Below are 12500 nucleotides of genomic sequence, written 5' to 3'. Positions count from 1 at the left end.
CAGCCACTCTCTGGGCGAAGGGGGCTTTAGGACAATCGGCGTTGGAGATGGGTCCCCTAAGTGCCTGCTAGCCCCCCCCCCCCCACCACCACCCTCCATCACCCCCCCCCCCACCGCACCCCCTTCATCCCCACCCGCCCCAATGGCTGCAGCAGCTCTGTGAGCCACTGCAATCTTTCCTCCGAGTGTAAGGTCCATAGGGCCTTCACAAAGGACTAGGCTGTGGATGAATTCCCATTGCAGTGGATAAAACATTGATCGTTCGGCGCTCAGTTTGCTGTTGGCCCTACAGAATGCCTTTGTCAGTCTTCTGATATATGATATAAGCTAAGCCATTAGCCCTGATTTTGTTGGCTAACATGGTCGATAACTATAGTTTTGTGTGTCCTGAAATGTAATAAATAGATAGATAGATAACTAAATATCTAAACGAAAAAATGCATAGATAAATGAATCAATAAAGGAATAAATGAATGAATAAATAAATGATAAATAAGTAAATAAATAAATGGCACTAACAGCATCTAGATAATGAATAATGAATGAATCTTCACAGATTCTGGGTTTGGGCAGAGACAAACCAAAGCCATTTTCAGCTCACACCAGACATTCACGCGCATACATTATACAAAAGGATTATCAACACACGCACGCACACACACACACACACACACACACACACACACACACACACACACACTTATAAATACATAGTAAATAGAAAGTTATATAGAAACTGCTTTCGACAGAAAGTCAGAGAGGAGAATGGGGAGCGATTTTAGAAAGAGGCGGATTTTTGGGGTTTTTTTGGTTTTTTGTTTGTTGGTTGTTGTTTGTTTTTTTGTTTTGTTTTTTGTTTTGTTTAAGAATGAATGAGTGAATGAATGAAAAATACACACGTTGTCCATCTTCCTTCCTACCTATTTTCCTCCTGCTATTTTTCGTTTTCTGTTTCTTTCTTTCTTTCTTTCTTTCTATCGTTTCTCGTCCTTTTTTGTGCTTTCTTTCTTGTTCATTTTTCTTGCTTCCTTATTGTTCGTTTGCCAAAAGTGCGTGTCGGACGATCGCACGTTGAAAACTGAGGCAAAGCACTTGCAGTTTGTGTGGAACATGTGTGAAAAAAAATCCCCCTTTCACTTTCACCTGTGGATCGTGCAATATTTTCAAGAGCGAAGCTGTTTAAGCGTTGAGCACTTACTCCCTTGGGATGAAGTGAGTTGTGTGTGTGTGTGTGGGTGTGTGTGTGTGTGTGTTTTCTTCAGTTTAACGTCTATTCACTTAAGTGTTTTTTAGACGGAAAGGAGTAAAGTAGTGGATAAAGGAAAGGGAATGCATGTGAATATTAGTGTAAAAAAAAAGTGTTCATGTTATGTATCAGAGGAAAAGTATATTATAAGAAAAAGTCTAAAGAATATTGTGGTGTGTATTGAATGAGGTGTCATGGGAAGGAGAATATATATATGCATATCAACAAGTATTAACCTACAACAATGTAAATATAAATAACAGCATTGATTATAATACATCAAAGGAGGATACCAACTAGACTGGAGTTTAAAATTTCTGAAAACATTCTAAGCAATGTATAATCATTCAAAATCTTTTCAGTGGCTAATGAAATATTGGAAGAAAAGTCATCAGCTACATCTTTTGGAATTAAATGTCTCCGACAATGAATGAGTAGATGGCTTACAGTTATTTGCTTACCGCATATACATTTCATATTTTTAGAAAATTTTGTACGAAAGGCATTTAAACGAAGTCTATACATTGTACTTGCATTTTGTCTTGAATGTACTGCTGGTGTCGAATTTAGAAAATGTTTGGGACTAGCTGCATTCTTTGTGTTTACACAACATTGGTAATATTGATTATATGAATTTATAAGTAATTTCTTAAATCGATTTCTAGATACATTTTGTATACAACTAATGCATTCATGTAGATCTGACTGGATGTCAAGTTGTATTCGCCTTCGAAATTACGTGCTGTTCTTCTAGCTGCTTGGTCTACCCACTCATTTGAAGATATTCCACAGTGCGAAGGTACCCAACAGAAAGTTATTTTAATGCCCTGTTTTGTCAGTTGGTGAATAATATGTTTTATTTCCATTGTCATCTCAATTCGCTTCTTTGAATTTGGAGATTCTATAGCTTGTAATACTGACTTTGAGTCTACACATAATAAAATTCCACTACAGAACCAGAACCAGTCACCATTTTTGTTAAAACCTGAAGAGCTCTCCCATATAGAAAATCAATATTCAAATTATCTAAAAATATACACAGACGGATCTGTTCTAGAAGATGGTAATTCAGGAGCGGCTTTTGTAATTCCTTCATTTAGAATAGAAAAATTATACTATATTGGTAGACAATATTCCATTTTCACAGCTGAACTTATAGCCACACTAATGGCCTTAAATTATATTTCAGACATTCCGAAAACTGTAAGTGTGTGTGTGTGGGGGGGGGGGGGGGGGTGAGGGGGGTGAGGGTTTCTGTGTTGCATGTGTGTGTCGGTGTGTGTGTGTGTGTGTGTGTGTGTGTTTGTATGTGTGTATGTGTGCGTGTGTGTGTGTGTGTGTGTGTGTGTGTGTGTGTGTCTGCGTGGTGTGTGTGTGTGTGTGTGTGTGTGTGTGTGTGTGTGTGTGCGTTTGTGTGTTTGTTGTTGTTCTTGTTGTTGTTTTTCGTGTGTGTGTGTGAGTCTGTGTGTGTGTGTGTGTGTGTGTGTGTGTGTGTGTGTGTGTGTTTGTGTGTGTGTGTGTGTGTGTGTGTGTGTGTGTGTATTCGTGTGAGTGAATGAGTGTGTGTGTGTGTGTGTGTGTGTGTGTGTGTGTGTCTACGTGTTAGTGGTGCTGCGAACACACAACAAATACCAGGGAACTTGAAATGTGCCCCACATATATAAAATCATGCTGGTTCCTTTCATGAAACACGACAAAATCTTACATCTACACGTCATAGTACGCATCGTCCCCACCTCTAAATATCATCGCCATGATGATCATAAGCTTCGGACATTTATTTATTTTTATTTATTTTTTTTTTTTTTATACAATCATTCTAATTATTTTGCCATTTACTTATTTTGCTAGCAACTGGCATGATCAATTCAGAACGAGCCAAAAATAGCAGATCTATGGCATATCCAGGTTACCGTGTTTTTTATATCGTTCTCGTTAACCCTGAGAAAAAGGGCAACTCCAACACTGCGGATTTCGATTTTTTTGTGTGCTTGTAATGTTGTGCTTGTTGGTGCTGCAGCTTATTTGCTCTTTATATATATATATATATATATATATATATATATATATATAGAGAGAGAGAGAGAGAGAGAGAGAGAGAGAGAGAGAGAGAGAGAGAGAGAGAGAGAGAGAGAGAGAGAGAGATGGTGGCTTTTTTTTTTTTACATTCAGTGTTAACCTTTTCTGACCAACCATGAATGACTCTTTGCCATTTTCGTAATGAACATAAATCTTTCTTGGTATTTATTGTTCATTATAGTTTGTTGAAATGTTTCGTTTACATCACAACATATTTCTCTGTGTGATATACGGGCTGCAGTCCCATGGAGAGCGCGTCGCCGCAGTGCGGTGCCACGTATATTTTTTGCTGTGTGGAAGTGTATTTGTTTTGCTGTTAAATTGGGTGGGTTTTTTTTTTTTTTTTTATCAGAATCTTGCCAAGGATAACCTTTATTGTTGTCGTTGGTTCTTTCACGTGTGCTAAGTGCATGCCACACACGGGACCTTGGTTTACTGTGACATCCGAAAGTCTAGTATCCATACCATCACCAAAGGTGTTTTTGAAGGGGGGGGGGGGGGTGGTTGTTCTGCTTCATATTATCGCAATCCTGATCCGTTTGTAGATGCACGTTGTGAAGCAGGCATTGGGCTTCTATGTCTTATAATACTACTAGTACACAACGTGTATTCATATTAATGATGATAATAATAATGATTATTATTGGTATTTATATAGCGCTGAACTTTGTGCCGAGAAAAATCAAAGCGCTTTCACACCAGTCATTCACACGCATGAATTACTCTAATCTGGAGAAACTGGATACAAAAAAGTATAGTAGGGAGGCTGTCTTGGAAAGAGGTGGGGTTTAAGGCCAGACTTGAAAGAGCTGAATGTGGAGACCTGACGAAGCGAAAGAGAAAGCTGATTCTAAATGCAAGGTCCAGAGACAGAGAAAGAACGGCGGCCAACAGTCGAGTGTTTGAATCTGGGTGTGCGTAAACAGAATGGATCCGCAGCCGATCGTAAAGTGCGAGATGGAGTGTAGAGGTGAAGGCAGCCACGTATATAAGAAGAGGCAGATTTGTGAATTCATTTATATCATGGAGTGCTGATCTTGTACTTTATTCTGTGTGAGACAGAGAGCCAATGGAGATGTTGCAAAAGAGGAATGATATAATCTTTTCTTTCTGAGGACGAGTCGGGCAGCAGAATTTTGTATGCGCTGAAGGGATTGAATGGATGAAGCAGGCCAACCATAGAGTTACAGTAGTCAAGGCGATGAAGAATGAGAGAAACGACAACGAAATTTATTGATCGTTTTTCGCTTATACACCAGCCGAACACACAGGGTCACACCAGCTGCTGGCTATGGTCTCCCTCACATGTCCTCACTGCATTGAATTCCAGGAATTCTGGACCCTTCTGTGCGGAAGACATGGCCAGACCATCGAAGCTCGGCCTGGAGGATGTTGGCTTCGATGCTTGTATGCAGTGCCGGTGTCGTATAAAATAGTGTCACCGTGAAATAGTGTCGCTGCGACTCTATTTCACCATAGATACTGACACCGGCTCTGTTAGAAACTTCTTGGTTAGTGATGCACACAGGGTGCTGCCTAGCGTATGCGCGTGATTGACCGCAGGGAACGTGTGTAGAATTGCTTCAGTCGTTTGACGGGCGCAATAGCCGGGTGGTTAAAGCGTTGGACTGTTAATCTGAGGGTCCCGGGTTCGAATCACGGTGACGGCGCCTGGTGGGTGAAGGGTGGAGATTTTTACCATCTCCCAGGTCAACATATGTGCAGACCTGCTAGTGCCTGAACCCCCTTCGTGTGAATACGCAAGCAGATCAAATACGCACGTTAAAGATCCTGTAATCCATGTCAGCGTTCGGTGGGTTATGGAAACAAGAACATACCCAGCATGCACACCCCCGAAAACGGAGTATGGCTGCCTACATGGCGGGGTAAAAACGGTCATACACGTAAAAGCCCAATCGTATGCATACGAGTGAACGTGGGAGTTGCAGCCCACGAACGCAGAAGAAGAAGAAGAAGCTTCAGTCGTTTGATGAGTCTGCGGGACGAAGTCCGTGTTTCGCATCCACAAAGTACAGATGTGAGGGCTGTCGCATTGTACGCTTTGAGCTTGGTTTCAGTTTCAGTTTCAGTAGCTCAAGGAGGCGTCACTGCGTTCGGACAAAACCATATACGCTACACCACATCTGCCAAGCAGATGCCTAACCAGCAGCGTAACCCAACCAGACCTTGAGAAAAAAAAAAGAAAGAAAAAAAAGGGGAAATAATAGATAAGCTTACATAAATAAATAAATAAATAATAATTAAATATAGAAAAAGGCAGTAGTAATAATAATAATAATAATAATAATAATAATAATAATAATAATAAAATAATAATTTAAAAAAATAATTAAAAAAAAAGCTTGGTACACTGGCGAATGTCTTCGTGTTGTGTGCTGAGTCTGCCAAGTGGCTGGCGCGCTGTCTGTATCCAGGATGCTGGAATGGTGTTTGGTCGAAAGATGTCAAAGCGTTTTGAGCAGGGTTTAGATTCGGCCCGGAAGCTCTACTGATGTGCGAAGGATCTGCAGCCTACAGCTGCCTTCATCGCGGAGACTGTGGTGTTCATCTGAGAATCGAGAAGAAGAAGAAGAAGAAGGAGGAGGAGGAGGAGGAGGAGAATAGATAGAAACAGAGAGAGGATGAGAGAGAGAGAGAGAGAGAGAGAGAGAGAGGGGGGGGAGTCACAGAAGAAGAAGAAGGAGGAGGAGGAGGATAGAAAAAGAGACAGACAAACAGACAGACAGACACAGAGACACACACACACACACACACAGATGAGTCACAGAAGAAGAAAAAGAATTCTGCTAGTACGCTTGGATTTAGTGTTGAATACATGTATTTCCGTGCAAGCAAAACATGAATGTCTATCCAGCGTTGCGAATGTTTTTGTTTTTGTTTTTTTGTTGTTGTTTTTTTCTCAAGGCCTGACTAAGCGCGTTGGGTTACGCTGCTGGTCAGGCGTCTGCTTGGCAGATGTGGTGTAGCGTATATGGATTTGTCCGAACGCAGTGACGCCTCTTAAATTAAGCGACTGATACTGATACTGATATATATATATATAAATTATTGTCAGTCACAAACATCACTCCATCCGATTATATTAACGAAACAAAACAACGTGGAATGTATTAGATTTACATGACGTTCTTGTTCAAACCATTGAAAGAAAATAAGGTACAATCAACGATTCACATTATATTGTGAAACTCGTTATCTGGATGGTGGATATCGCTATATTATTATTTGTTCTTTTTTTTTGCTCGCTTTTTGGAATCTGACTCTGCTTTTGTAAAATACTTACTGTTATACATTTACGTGAATTTTTTTTTTCCTCTCCTAACATGGAACTAAGCATTTACATGTGCTGACCTGAACAAAACAATCGATCACAAATTGTTTTGTCTGTCCACAGACATACTAAGAAACTCTTAGCGTGCTAAAGAGGGGCATCATAAAGGCAAGTATACTGCACAATAATTGATTAGTTAAGTAACTAACTAAACAACTAGCTAATGGTTACATCAACACACACACACACACACACACACACACACACACACACACACACACACACACACGCAAAGAGTCACTGTATATATGTATGTATGTAATCATGCGCAAAATCACAGGCTGATCCTGACTAGGCTGTATCGTCCCAAGTTTGCTGATCAGCATAAAATCATTGTAATTCCTGCAACCAGCTGTATCTGTTTTTTTCTCTGTGTCTCTGTCTGTCTGTATGTATGTCAGTCTCTTTATCTGCCTTCATCTTTTTCCCTTTCTTTTTTCCCTTTTTCTCTTTTTTGGACATGAGGCCTGGGTGCAAAGAAGCAAGCGTGCCTATTCCGATTGACTTTACTCATTAGGCAAAATTGTTATCGTTCTCTCTCTCTCTCTCTCTCTCTCTCTCTCTCTCTCTCTCTCCCTCTCTCTCTCTCTCCTCTCGCTCCCTCCCTTTCTCTCCCTGTCCCTCCCTCCTTCTCTCTCCCTCTCTCTCCTTCTCTCTCCCTCTCCCTCCCGCCTCTGTCTCCCTTCCCCCCCCTCTCTCTCCTTCTCCCTCTCCCTCCCTCCTTCTCTCTCCCTCCCTTTCCCCCCTCTCTCTCCCTCGCTCTCTCTCCCTCTCCCTCCTTCCCCCTCTCTCCCTCCCCCTCCCTCTCTCTCTCATTTTGTTCTTTGAAGCTCCCCTCAACATTACTGTCTTCACCTTTCTCTTCATAAGGCTGATTCATGATTGAGATTTGTGAACTTCGTTCGTGAAATCTAAAAAAACAACAATTATCTTTTAATTGCTTCGTTATTTCCTGGGGGGGGGGCTGGAGGGGGATTGTGGGCGTGTATGTGGGGGTGGGGGGGGAGAAGGGGGAATAAAATCACCATCAATCATTATCACGACGCTATGCACCAGCAAACAGATTTAATCAGCATTATACGCATCTGTGATTTCAATTAGACACTGCCGGCGATTATGCGGACTTGTGTGATTTTAATCAGCAGCTAGCTGCCTTTAGATCGACAAAACAATTAAAGGTTGTTTTATGATGATCGACTACCGGACAAGAACAACATGTTTAGTTTTCCTCTGGAAAGGAAACACAGTTGATGATGATGTCAAACTGGCACACACACGCACAGACACACAGACACATAGACACAATCTTCGTGTATTAACTTTTTTTTTCTCCCCCAAACCCTTTTGAGTTTGTGATCGCGATTTTTTTTTTTTTTTTTTAAACCTGAATATGACGTTTTGCATTGACGTAACTGGATGAGGCGATGTCGTCTATACAGTTTGCGTCATTATTATGATGGAATTTAAATGGGGAAAGAATGAACAACATCTGACAGTAACCACTCCTTCAAAGTTTCGCTTGTCAGTTTAACAACTTCTTTTTTACGAAGTCCTTTAAGTAATTTCCTGTAACTGTATTTAGAGGGTTTGTTTTTTTTTTTGGTTTTTTTTTTCTTTCAAATTTCACCCACATTTTTACCCTCATTTGCCCAGTTTCCCCCAACCCTCCATTCATCCACATCTCCCACCCCTTCTAACCGATAATACTCAGATGTATTCATAAATACTTTGACAAAATGTCTTCAATCACCGATATGTGTGACGGGACATTAAACAAAAATTCCTCCACAGACACAGACACACACACACACACGCACACACACACACACATACTCACTCACTCACGCACACACAAACTGTGCAGGATAGGTGACGAAGCCTATATGGATATGACTACATGAATAATAACGTAAGTCAATCAAGAACCATATGAAAGAACTATGTAGAATTATTTTACTGGAGACAGAGGGAAGGTGATAGATAGATAGATTGATAGACTGATTGATAGATAGATGTCATCATGATGATGATATGAGCAGTATGTGCATCTGTGCTTTAGTTGATTTGATAATGGAAAAAAAATAGAAACATATACACACTGATATATAATCACATACACGTACAGCCCTTGTTCCACACAGAGAAATATGTTGAAACAAAAAGTAATATTATGCAATGCAATACAATACAATAGTGTTACAATACAATGCAATGCAATGCCATATGACGCTGTGCAGCACAGCACAGTACAGTTACTCAAGGAAGCGTCACTGTAAAGAGTGGTAACTCTCTTCACACACAAGGTACATAACTTCAAGCCAGTGCTGCCTACGCTACCGATTCAGCTAGCACACAGGCAAATAAAAGGTACATTGGAACAAACCCAGACAATTCCCCCAAAAAAGGAAACGCCGGGCTTGCTCTTATACCGATCGTTTGACATGTGCACACAGCAGCAATGACAGAAGAAATGTGCAAACACAAATAAGGTTTTACTCAAGACTGGCATAGCCTCTTTAATCCTGAACAAGCCACACAGAACACACGGACAATACAGAACAAATACATGGTTGCCTCGGTGAAGCGTCACCGTGTTCGAAAAAATCCATGTCCATATACGCTACATTACATCGGCTAAGCAGATACCTGACCAGCAGCGTAACCCAATGCGCTTTATCAGATGATAAACTTAACATGCGTGTGGCTTTATGTTCTCGACAGCTGCTAACGCTGCGTCATAATTGTGTTCGCGGCAGGCGTTTACACACACAGCTGAGATGCCTTAAAATCCTGCTGGTCATTTGGATGGAAGTTCTTCTTCTTCTTCTTCTTCTTCTTCTTCTTCTTCTTCTTCTTCTTCTTCTTCTTTCCTTTACACGACCAATATCGACTTACCGGTGACTCTGTCGTGGTTCATGCATGCTGGGCATGTTCGTGTCTCCAGAACCCACCGAAGACTGACATGGGTTACAGGATCTTTAACGTGCGTATTTGATCTTCTGCTTGCTGTAAACACACGAAGAGGGATCAGGCACTAGCAGGTCTGCACATAATTAAGTTGACCTGGGAGATCGGAAACATCTCCACCCTTTACCCACCAGGCGCCGTTACCATGATTCGAACGCGGGACCCTCAGATTGAAAGTCCAGCGCTTAAAACCACTCGGCTATTGCGCCCGTCCATTCGAATAGTTAAGCCTTGCAGAGGTCATGGTGTTATGTGGGACACGTATATTATATACCTAGGCCTACATGTATCCGTTAGAGACCATCATATGCGTGTAGCTGCGTGTTTTATGCAAACGATATTGTGGCCACTACAGCTGGGGGTCGGAAGGGGTGGGGGTGGGGGGGGGGGGTACTTTTGAAATCAGTGCCAACAAAACGTGGAAACTGTAATCGGTGTGTGTGTGTGTGTGTGTGTGTGTGTGTGTGTGTGTGTGTGTGTTGGCTTGCAAGCTGAGCCGCGGAAAGACGTCCATTAATTTTCCGCATCGGAGGGGGGGAAAAAAAAAAAAAACCGCTTTGTTTTTTGTGACATCAATCATCACCAAAACGATAACCGTGCAGACCAGACCGCCGTCGTTCCGTTTATGTTTGCATAGTCCTCTGCAAGGAGCATAGGAGGGGGTTTGGGCGCGGGGAGAGAGAGAGTTTGTGTGTGTGAGGGAGAGAGAGTGTGAGGGAGAGAGAGAGTGGGAGAGAGGGAGAGAGAGTGGGAGGGAGAGAGAGAGTGGGAGAGAGGGAGAGAGAGTGAGAGGGAGAGAGAGAGTGGGAGAGAGGGAGAGAGAGTGAGAGGGAGAGAGAGAGTGGGAGGGAGAGAGAGAGTGGGAGGGAGAGAGAGAGAGACAGGGAGGGAGAGAGAGTGGGAGAGAGAGAGAGACAGAGAGGGAGAGAGAGTGGGAGGGAGGGAGAGAGAGGGGGGAGAGGCAGAGTGGGAGGGAGAGAGAGAGTGGGAGGGAGACAGAGAGAGAAGGTGAGGGAGAGAGAGAGAGAGTAGGTGAGGGAGAGAGAGTGAGAGAGAGAAAGGGAGAGAGAGTGGGAGAGAGAGAGAGTGGGAGAGAGAGGGGGAGAGAGAGAATGAGAGGGAGAGAGAGAGAGGGAGGAAGAGTGGGAGAGAGAGGGAGTGGGAGAGGGGGAGAGAGAGAGTGGGAGGGAGAGAGAGAGAGGGAGGAAGAGTGGGAGGGAGAGAGAGTGGGAGAGGGAGAGAGAGAGTTGGAGAGAGAGAGGGAGAGTTGGAGGGAGAGAGAGAGAGTGGGAGAGGGGGGGAGAGAGAGTGGGAGGGAGAGAGAGAGAGAGGGAGGAAGAGTGGGAGGGAGAGAGAGAGTGGGAGAGGGAGGGAGAGAGTTGGAGGGAGAGAGGGAGAGTTGGAGTGAGAGAGAGAGTGGGAGAGAGAGGAAGAGGGGGGGAAAGAGAGAGAGTGGGAGAGAGAGAGAGACAGAATGGGAGAGAGAGAGTTGGAGGGAGAGAGAGTTGGAGAGAGAGAGGAGGAGAGAGAGAGGGAGGGAGAGAGAGAGAGAGTGGGAGAGAGAGAGAGTGAGAGAAAGGGAGGGAGAGAGAGAGAGAGTGGGAGGGAGAGATTCAGATTCAGATATTTTATTCATTCAATGCCTTAGCCCCATATGAAGAGGGGCAAAAACATAATTGTATAATCAAAACAAGAATTAAACAAGCACGACAAGTCCGAAAATAAACACAACACATACACACAAAAATTAAGACACAATTGTCTCTCTTAACTGAAATGCTTTATGAAGATACAATGCTAAATTTGGAATAATGCTTTCATTATTAGATGCCATCAGTAGACCCAGACGGAACAAGCATGGCTCTGCATAATATTTCTTTGGTATGAACTTCACACGAAAATCATTTAGCACAGGGCACACCAAAACAAAGTGGAGTTCATCTTCAATTGAACCTTTACACATTGGACACAGCAGATCAGAATCTTATATATATATATATATATATATATATATATATATATATATATATATATTTATAGCGATAAGAATGAGCATGAATTTCTGAAATACCGAATCTAAACCTTGTCAAAACAGATCGTAAAGTGGGAGGGAGAGAGAGAGTGGGAGAGAGAGAGTGGGAGAGGGAGAGAGAGAGAGTAGGTGAGGGAGAGAGAGACAGAGTAAAAGAGAGAGAGGGAGAGGGAGAGAGATAGTAGGAGGGAGAGAGAGAGTGGGAGAGGGAAAGAGAGATAGAGTGGGAGAGAGAGAGGCAGAGAGAGAGTGGGAGGGAGAGAGAGAGTGGGGGAGAGTGGGAGGGAGAGAGAGACAGAATGGGAGAGAGAGGGAGAGAGAGAGAGAGAGTGGGAGGGAGAGAGTTGGAGAGAGAGAGAGAGAGAGAGTGGGAGAGAGAGAGTGGGAGAGAGAGAGAGTGGGAGAGAGAGGGAGAGAGAGTGGGAGAGGGGGAGAGAGAGTGGGAGAGAGAGAGTAGTATAGGGAGAGAGAGACAGAGCGAGAGGGAGAGAAAGGGAGGGAGAGTAAGAGAGTGGGACGGAGAGAGAGAGTGGGAGAGGGAGAGAGAGTGGGAGGGAGAAAGTGTGTGAGTGAGGGAGAGAGAGTGGGAGGGAGAAAGTGTGTGAGTGAGGGAGAGAGAGAGAGTAGTTAAGGGAGAGAGAAACAGAGTGAAAGAGAGAGAGGGAGAGAGATGATATGAGGGAGAGAGAGTGGGAGAGGGAAAGAGGGATAGAGTGGGAAAGAGAGAGAGTGGGAGGGAGAGAGAGAGTGGGAGGGAGAGAGAGAAAGGGAGAGAGAGAGTGGGAGGGAGAGAGAGAGAGAGTAGGTGAGGGAGAGAGAGTGAG

This window comes from Babylonia areolata, chromosome 24 (assembly GCF_041734735.1).
Source record: "Babylonia areolata isolate BAREFJ2019XMU chromosome 24, ASM4173473v1, whole genome shotgun sequence".
NCBI lineage: Eukaryota > Metazoa > Mollusca > Gastropoda > Neogastropoda > Buccinidae > Babylonia > Babylonia areolata.
The sequence above is the reverse complement of the archived record's forward strand: the minus strand, read 5'-3'. Positions refer to the sequence as shown.